This window comes from Chrysochloris asiatica, unplaced genomic scaffold (assembly GCF_000296735.1).
Source record: "Chrysochloris asiatica unplaced genomic scaffold, ChrAsi1.0 scaffold00022, whole genome shotgun sequence".
In the NCBI taxonomy this organism is placed as follows: Eukaryota; Metazoa; Chordata; class Mammalia; order Afrosoricida; family Chrysochloridae; genus Chrysochloris; species Chrysochloris asiatica.
The window spans coordinates 8,894,337-8,903,934 of record NW_006408540.1 but is presented as its reverse complement, the minus strand read 5'-3'; the positions used below and the strand labels follow the sequence as shown (position 1 = coordinate 8,903,934).

The following is a 9,598-nucleotide window of genomic DNA, read 5'->3' as shown; positions in this document are numbered from 1 at the left end:
ACAGTGTTACAGAATTTAGATGTTTATGACTATTTCATTTTTTTTATATTACCCAGTTAAATGTATTGAAATGTCATTTGCCTGTAACTATATGTACCATTTTATTAATTTAAATAAAGTATAGAATGGAAAAAGGAAGTCAATAGGTCATTGTGGAGGATAGGTGAGAAACAGTAGCATCACATTTTGATATTTTTGTTGTTGTTGTTTAATACAGATTTCTATGATTTTCAAAGTAATATGTTTGACTTATTCTCATATGTTATACATTGCAAACAAATGGCCTCTGTCACAACTGCTCGAAATTACCATTATAGTTGGGAAATGATCATAGACAATGTGTACATGAATAGAAGTGATTATGTTTTATTACATTTTGTTTATATGAATAAGTAGATTCTAGGTTGTCTGACCCTTATCCATATTGTTGTTGTTGTTAGGTGCCATTGAGTCGGTACTGACCCATAGCGACCCAATGTACAGCAGAATGAAACACTGCCTAGTCCTGGGCCAACCTCACTACTGTTGCCACGCTTGATACCATCCATGCTGCCACTTGGCCAATCCATCTCCTTGGGGCCTTCTTCTTTTACTCTGACCCTCCACCTTACCAAACATGATGTTCTTCTCCAGGGACTGGTCCCTCCTAACAAGATGTCCGAATTATCAAAGACAAAGTTTGGTCATTTTGCCCGTCAAGGAACACTCTTGCTGCACTTCTTCTAAAATGGATCTTTTGGTTCTTTTGGCAGCTCATGGCACTTTCAATATTCTTCTCCAGCACCATAACTCAAAAGCATCAAATCTTCTACAGTCTTCCTTATTCACTGTCCAGCTTTGGCATGCATATGAGGTTAATGAAAATACCATGGCTTGGATCAGGCACACCTTAGTCCTCAAGCTGACATCTTTGCTCTTCAACACTTTAAAAAGGTCTTGTGCAGATTTGCCTAATGCAATACGTCGTTTGATTTCTTGACTGCTGCTTCCATGAGTATTGATAGTTGATCCAAGAAGAATGAAGTCCTTGACAACTTCAATCTTTTCTCCATTGATAAGAATGTTGTTTATTGGTCCAGTGGTGAGGATTTTTGTTTTCTTGACATTGAGAAGTAATCTATATCGAAGGCTCTGCTCTTTGATCTTCATAAGTAAATGTTTCAAGTCCTCCTAACTTTCAGCAAGCAAGGTTGTATCATCAGCATATCGCAGGTTGTTAATGAATCTTCCTCCAATCCTGATGCCACTTTTTTCTTCATAGAACCCAGCTTCTCGTATTATTTGCTCAGCATACAGGTTGAATAAATATGGTGAAAGAATACAACCTTGTCTCACACCTTTCCCAATTTTAAAACATTTAGTGTTCCCACGTTCTGTTTGAACAACTACTTCTTGGTCTAGGTACAGATTTCTCAGAAGTACAATTAAGTGTTCTGGAATACTCATACTTCCCAATGTTGTCAATAGTTTGTCATGATCCACACAGTCGAAAGACTTTGCGAAATCAATAAGGCATAGGTAAACATCCTTCTGGTATTCTCTGCTTTCAGCCAAGATCCATCGGACATCAGCAATCATATCTCTCGTTCCACGGCCTCTTCTGAATCCAGCTTGAACCTCTGGAATTCTCTGTCAATGTATGATTGTAGCCGTTTCTGTATTACCTTTAGCAAAACTTTTCTCGCTTGAGATATCAAAGAGATTGACCAATGATTTCGGCATTCTGTTGGGTCACCTCTCTTTGGAATGGGCATAAATATTGATCTCTTCTAATCAATCGGCCAGATAGTTGTCTTCCAAATTTCTTGGCAGAGATGAGTGAGTGCCTCTTGTGCTGCCTCACTTTCTTGAAATATTTCAATTTTTATTCCATCAACTTCTGGTGCCTTGTTCTTTACCACTTCTTTCAATGCACTTTGGACTTCCTCCCTGAGTATCATTGGCTCTTGTTCATGTGGTATCTCTTGAAATGATTGAACATTAACCATTTCCTTGTGTTACAATGACTCTGTGTATTGCTTCCATCTTTTCTTGATGCATTCTGCATCATTCAATAATTTGCCCGGAGAATCGTTCAATAATGAAAGTCAAGGCTTGATTTTTTTTTTTCCTTCAGTTCCCCCAGCTTGAGAAATGCTGTCTGTGTTCTTCCCTTTTGGTTTTCTAACTCTAAATCTTTGTATATTTTATTATAGTATTTGGCTTTATCTTCTCTAGCTGATCTTTGAAATTTTCTCTTCAGCTCTCATACCTCTTCAATTCTTCCATTTGCTTTAGCTTCTCTACGCTGGAGAGCAAGTTTTAGAGTCTCCTCTGACATCCATTTTGACCTTTTCTTTCTTTCTTGTCTTCTTAATGACTTTTTGCTCTCTTCATGTATGATGTTCTTGATGTTGTCCCACAACTCTTCTGGTCTTCGGTCTTTAGTGTTTAAAGCATCAAATGTGTTCTTCAGATTTATATCACCTGTAAATTCTTCTAATGGATGGTTGGTGGAGGAAAATCAGTAAATTATTCCAGTGCATACAAGTCAAGGAATATCAGCTTTGCCTCTAGAACAATGATCAGACGTACATATTTTTACTGAGACTGGTTTAACTGGCCACCTAGCAAATTAGATATCAAAGGATTGCTTACAGGAAACATTTGGATTTTTAAAAAAAGAATGGGAAAGCATATAGAATATTCAATTATGACACCAGCTAGAGTTCAACAGAGAATGTGGTAAAATACTGTCTAACAAGATACACTATAGTCTTTGAATTAGTGACTATTGTGTAGTGATCATTCTCAAAATGTTTGAAAAATTGAATCAATTAATAAATAATACAAGTAGGTGTGTTTCATTTAATTGTTACATCAGTATATCTTCACAATAAGCTACAAATATACAGATGTTGCCTCTGTATATTTTAGTTCAACAGAACACATACTTGCATTTGAGGATAATTTTCCATTAAACTCAAAGCTGACTGGCCTGGATCTTTTTCTTTACCCTCTCCTTATACCACTTAAACAATAGTGAAATTAGAGAGTTAATGAGCTGACCATGGCTACTGATTCTGATAATCCAGGGAAAATGAGTTAAATGGTATAGCTTTAAAGGCATCAAATTTCCTTTTGCAAATTAGGAAACTGAAGTTAGTCTAATTCTGTGAAACTATTTTATAGAAGCTATGTCATAGTTTAGTAAATTATGTGCATCTTAAATGACAATTTAACTGAAGTATACTTGTATTTCAGGTTGGAAACTCAGAAAATTGTGGTGATTAACCAAGGTAGATCTATGTTATAAATAACATCTTCAGATGGATTTACAGTTTAATACTTCCACTTAATACATGACTGCACAACATTCACTTTAAAGATAATACATATTTAGAAATGACATACAAATTTAAATTGTCACCAAGAATTGAAAACAAAAATAATAATGTCTTTTGTTGTTATTAAGTGCTGTAGCAACATTGTATGGACCTTATGGTCGTGTTCTCACCAAGAGTTGCAATATAATCAGTGTAATATAACTGAACAAAATTTTCTATCCTTATCATTGCTAAAGAATATCAGGTGAACCAAGGATTAAATTTTTCTTTGGTATACATATTCCAATAAAATCTTATCATTTAATTATTTTTATAGGAAGCATTGTTGCTGTTGTTAAGTGCTGATGAGCTGGTTCTGACTCACAGTGACCTTGTATTGGGTTTCTGATGAGTGGATGGTGAATTTGAACTGCCTACCTTGTGGTCAATGGGCTCAAGCGTGGCAACAATACTGAGGTTGGCCCAGTATCGGGCAGTGTTTCATTCTGCTGTACATAACGCTATAAGTTGGTACCGACTTGATAGCATCTAACCACAAAAACCTTGTGGTTCAAACTGACCTTGCGGTCCCATGCATTATCCCACTGTGCCACATCATAAATAATATTTTTAATGAATATCTGTTTGGTACATTTTATAGATAGATGTTCTGTGGTATCAATTTTTATGTATCAGATTGATCTACCTCAAGACATCTATTTAAATGTTCACTGATTATTTTTCTCTATCACCTCCACCCATCCATGAGGTTTTTGTTGATGACACTATATGTTTCAGTTCTAATATTTCCGTTTGTTTTCCAGTTCTTCTATTTCTTTCCAGAAAGTCTCCCTATTCTCTTTTTATCTCTTTCTTTCTTTTCTTCTCTTTATTCCTTCCTTTCTTTCTTTCACATCAATTTCATTTAAAATTGCTTAATGAAGAGTTTTAACTTTGCTGTTGTTGTTAGTTGCTAGGTGACTTCAAGTCAGTTACAATTCATAGGGCCCCTTTGCACAACAGAACAAATCTCTGTCTGCTCCTGTACCATGCTCATAATAGCTATTATAATTGAGTTCATTGTTGTTGCCACTGTGTCAATTCATCTTGTTGAAGGTGTTCCCTTTTCACTAACCCTTTACATTACCAAGGGACTAGACCCTACTGACAACATGTTCAAAGAACCATAGGTGAAGTCTTGCTATCCTCCATTCTAAGGAGCATATTGGTTGTACTTCTTCCAATACAGGATTATTTGTTCTTTGGGCAGTGCATGGTTCTTTCACTATTCTTCTCAAACACCACAGTTCAAATGCATCAATTCTTCTATGATGTTCTTTATTCATTGTCCAACATTCACATGCGTATGAGTTGACTGAAAATTCCATGGCATGAATCAGGCACAACTTAGTCCTCAAAGTGGTATCTTTGCTCTTAGGCAAATTAAAGTGGTCTCTTGGTAGCATAGTGGTTATGAATATGGCTGCTAACCTCAGGGTCAGCAGTTCGAAACTACCAGCTGTTCCGTGGGAGAAAGATGAGGCTTTCTGCTCCTGTAAAGATTTACAGCCTTGGAAACCCTGTGCAGGGTCGCTATGAGTTAGAACTGACTCCATGGCACTTAACAACAACACCTTGTAGCAGATTTGCCAAATATATGACTTCATTTTATTTCTAATAGCTCCTCCTATGAGAACTGATTGTGAATATAAGCTAAATCAAATCTTTGACTACTTCAATCTTTTCTTCACTTCTCATGATGTTATCTATTGATCCAGTTGTGAGGATTTTTGTTTACTCTATATTGAGATGCAATCAATATTTGTAGTCTTTGATCTCCATCAGTGTTTCCAGCCCTCTTCACTTCTAGCCAGCAGTTATATCATCTGCATATTTAAGATTATTAATGAGATTTCCTTCAATCCTGATGCCATGTTCTTCTTCATATAATCCAGTTTTTGAGATTATTTGCTCAGCATATACATTTAATAAGTATGGTGAAAGAATGCAACCCTGGCTCACAACTTTCATGATTTTAAACCACTCAATATCCTGTTGTTCTGATATTGAATTTCTGGCAGTTCTCTGTCAATGTGTGGCAATGTAGGATAAGCATTTGACTGCCAACCACAAGGTCAACACTTCAAACCCATCGGCCACTCCTCAGAAACCCTAAAAAGTGTTGCTATGAGTCAAAATGGACTCAACAGCACTTAACAAACCTGTCAATGCAATACTGCAACTACTTTTGAATTATCTTAAGCAAAATTTTACTAGCAGGTGATATTAAAGATTATTTGATGATTTATACATTCATCTGTCTTTGCAATGAGCACAGATATGCATCTCTTCCAGTAAGTTGGCCAGGTAACTGACTTCCAAATTTCTTGGCAAAAAGAGTAACTCCAAGACTGCATCAGTTTGTTGAAACATTTCATTTTGTATTCCATCAAATCCTGGAGTCTTGAGATTAGCAGCCCAAATTGTAACCACTATAGCACCGGAGGTCCTAATTCAAAACGTGAATCTTTCAGTATTAGAAAAGTACATCTGTAGAGGCTAAACTCTTACCCACTTGTATTATTTATTTAACATCTTTAAATTGAATATTTAGGTATGCACTGAATCCCAAAATGGGTAAAAAATATTAAAATTATACCAATCAAAACATACTAAAGTTCTTAATTAAAGAAATATTATGGGAGATTAAGGAAACATTGGTTGTTGTTAAGTTCCCTGAGTAGGTTCCAACTCATAGTGACTCTGTATAAGATTTTATAGCAGGGAGAGCTTGAACTGTTGATCTTGCCATTCAAACCAACCCTTGCAATCCAGTGCACTAGCCTGAAGAGCTACACCAGGACTCCTAAGAAACCATTGTTGTTGTTGTAGTTGTTAAGTGCCGTCAAATCGGTTTTGACTCACAGTGACCCTGTATAGGGTTTCCGAGGAACTCTTGCCATACAAACTGACCTTACAGTCCAGCGCAAAAACCCACAGCGCCACATCAGGACTCCAAGGAAACATTGTTGTTGTTGTGTTTCAAACTTCTGACCTTAAGGTTCGCAGCCCGATTCGTAATCACTACGCTACCAGAGCTCCTTCAAGGAAACATAGTATATGCTTAATTAATGTTAATTCGTTTCCCCATTTCCTATTGAAAGATGCCATCTTTTTTCATTGCTTCTAATAAACACTGCTAAAGTCCCATATATGCAGTATTTTAAACTTGAATATTGCTTAAAATAATTTGTTCATTAAATTCTGTGATCAATGGAACATAAGATTTTTTCAAGTTATCCAGAAAGTAAAGTGAATCAGAAAGTTTCAGTGGATTAGATTCTTCTTCAACCGAAACTTCTGTAGTTTGAACATACCTGTTGTTTTTTTTCTTGAATTCTTAAAAGTGTGAGTCCACATAGAATAAAGATCACCACTTGTTCATAAACTTTTTACAAGCCTAAAAATATATTTGGTTTTTAAGAACTGGAAGCCATTCCCACTTTTCCCAGATAATCTGGCATAGTCACACGATATATGGTTGTTTCTTGTATGAAATCCAACATTCCAATAATATCAGCAACATATGTGATTGCAACATATTCTTTGTTCCATCTGAAAGTGTTCCCAATATGGCTTCCAAAGGGAAGGCAATCCTGATTTTTCACCATGAGTCTTCCTTGTTAAAGTAAGCATCTCTCTTTTTGAAAACATCATAAACCAGTTTCTTTTCTGTGTACTTCTTATCCCCAACATAGCTAAAGAAGGGATTCTTTGCATTCACTTAGCAATTAGCAGTCCAGGTTCCCCTTTTTTCACACTACCGCATCAGCCTTTTTCATTTCTAATGGTTAACTCTATCTGAATACCATATTTGATAAAATTAAAAGCAAAAAGGTATTTGTAAAATAAATGTGTTCTTCCAACGGATCAAATTTTCCCAGTGTGGTTCATGAAACAAATGTTTCCTTCAGTTGCTCCATAAAGTTCGCACATTGTGATATGCCCAAATCTGTCTAAAAAATCACTCCATACATCACTTTGCACACCATTTCCAATTTCCAGGTGCACCTGATGATCCTTTTCTACTAGTCTCTTAAGTTGTTTGCAAAGGTAGTGACAAAGTTCTCCGGCACACTGAAATGTGGTTAAGTTATACTTTTTGCAGTCATTCCAAATTTGGCTAGCTGAGAATTTTTTTTAAACACATAAGTGGTGCCTAACTCAATACATCTACCAATTTCCAGGAGAGATCTCAAACTAGGATAAAGTGGTGTTGGTTATGTGCTGTGGAGTCAGTTGTGACACATAGCAACCCTGTATAGGGTTTCTGAGGCTATAAGACTTTATAGGAACAGAATGGAGTATGTTCTTTGGTCCTGAGGACTCTGCACCATGAAACTCCTAGATTCAGGGAAAAATTGATGCAAAAACATCTGTAGATATCCACAGAAATCTGGGCCTTGTGATGCTGAAAGGAGATAAGTACCATTCCCCAGATCTGACAGTAAGTGAAAGCCTTCCCCTACAGCCAGCACTCTGAATTTGCACAGCTAGACTGCTAAACTGTGAGAAAAGAAGTTTCTGTTAGTTAAAGCCTTCCACTTGTGATATTTCTGTACAATAGCACTTAATTTGGTATAAGAAATGGGGTTGCTGCTTAAAAGATACCTAAAGGGATGTTATTGTTGTTAAGTGCCGTCAAGTCTGTTCCAACCCATAGCGATCCTGTACAGGGTTCCCGAGGCTGTAAATCTTTACGGGAGCAGAACGCCTCATCTTTCTCCCGCAGAGCGGCTGGTAGTTTCGAACTGCTGGCCTTAAGGTCTGCAGCCCGATTCGTAACCACTACGCTACCAGATAGACAACATTTTTAAATTGGATAATGAACTAAGTCTAAAAGAGTACTAAGCTGTCTAATAGTAAAAGTACATAGTGCCAAGAAGAGATTGTTGGTGGAATTATGGATGTCAGAGGCAATTCTGGTGAGGTTTCATAAGGAAGTGAGGACTGTAACACTGGAGATGGCACAGAGAGTGAGAAACAGAAGCAGAGAACTTGCAGCAGTAGAACCAGGAGACTCACAAAAGGTGGTGTGGGAGTCAACCCATATAGCAGTGGGCTGAATGTCATCCTGCGGGAGACTTCCTGGAGGAGTGAGGTACCTCCGGGTACTTATTGGTAGATTTAAAGAGTCTGTAATACTTTCTTAAGCAGAAGATTCATTTCAGGTGTTGGATTCATTACTATGACTCAAGACTCATGGAAACATAGGGCATGGCAAGTGAAAATTTGATACTTAAATGGTTACTTTGATTTTTGTTACCTGCAATGGCTGAAGGGAGGTAAGAGATGTCATGCTGCAACTAAGGGGAGAGAAAGCACTGCTGGAATCACCTGAGGCAAAAGTCACTTGGGTGTCATGATTACAGAGCACTTATAATTCTGCTTTCCACATTTATTTTATTGGTTATGCTAAAAAAGAACTACAAATTGCCTGAAAGAAGCAGATTATTTGATTAAGGGGCTTAGGTGTAAATCTGAGTTTAATCAAGAACAGCTGAGAGAATAGAAGATTTCCCTATTAAGAAAAGATTACAAAATGAAAAATGACTTTGCCATTTGAATTTTGAGAAAGCAGTTTGCAATTACTTATAACAAGTCAAGAAAAGTCTGTGTCCATCAGAGGAGTTCTGGTAGCATAGTAGTTACGAATCGGGCTGTGAACTGCAAGGTCAGGAATTCGAAACCACCAGCTGTTCCACGGGAGAAAGATGAGGCTTTCTGCTCCAGTAAAGATTACAGCCTCAGAAACCCTGTACAGGGTGGCTATGAGTCAGAATCAACTCGACAGCACTTAACAACAACAATAACATCAGAGAAAACCCCATTCTAGGGATGAAAGATAAAGGCAGCCAATGAGTAGACAGTCTGGTATGCCTGTTGGTGACCTTCAGGGTCCACTCGATACGTAGAAGTGGGGGGAAGCAGCAAGGAAAAGGTGAGCTAAGTTTCAACAAGTTTAATCGGCTCCTGTTGACCTGGTCCACAGTGGCTAGAGATGAGAAAAAAGAGGAAATACTGACTTGTCTGACATAAAGGGAGTTGTGTGGGCTTATGAACCTATAGGCACTGACCTCGCCTCCATGGGGAAGGGAAGCTGCTCTGAAGTACAAGGAGGTGTGTGTGTCGACTCCCAAGCTTATAGCTGGTACCCATTTGACCTAGTGAGACTGTTTTAGTCTGAATTTACCAAAACATATCTGAATGAAGAAAGAAATATTTAATACTGT

At 37.4% G+C, this 9,598-nt stretch overlaps 1 pseudogene; it reads right to left on the bottom strand.

Moving 5' to 3' along the window:
• Positions 1–6,528: 6,528 nt before the first annotated feature.
• LOC102832196 lies at positions 6,529–7,582 on the bottom strand (annotated as a pseudogene).
• Positions 7,583–9,598: the final 2,016 nt, after the last annotated feature.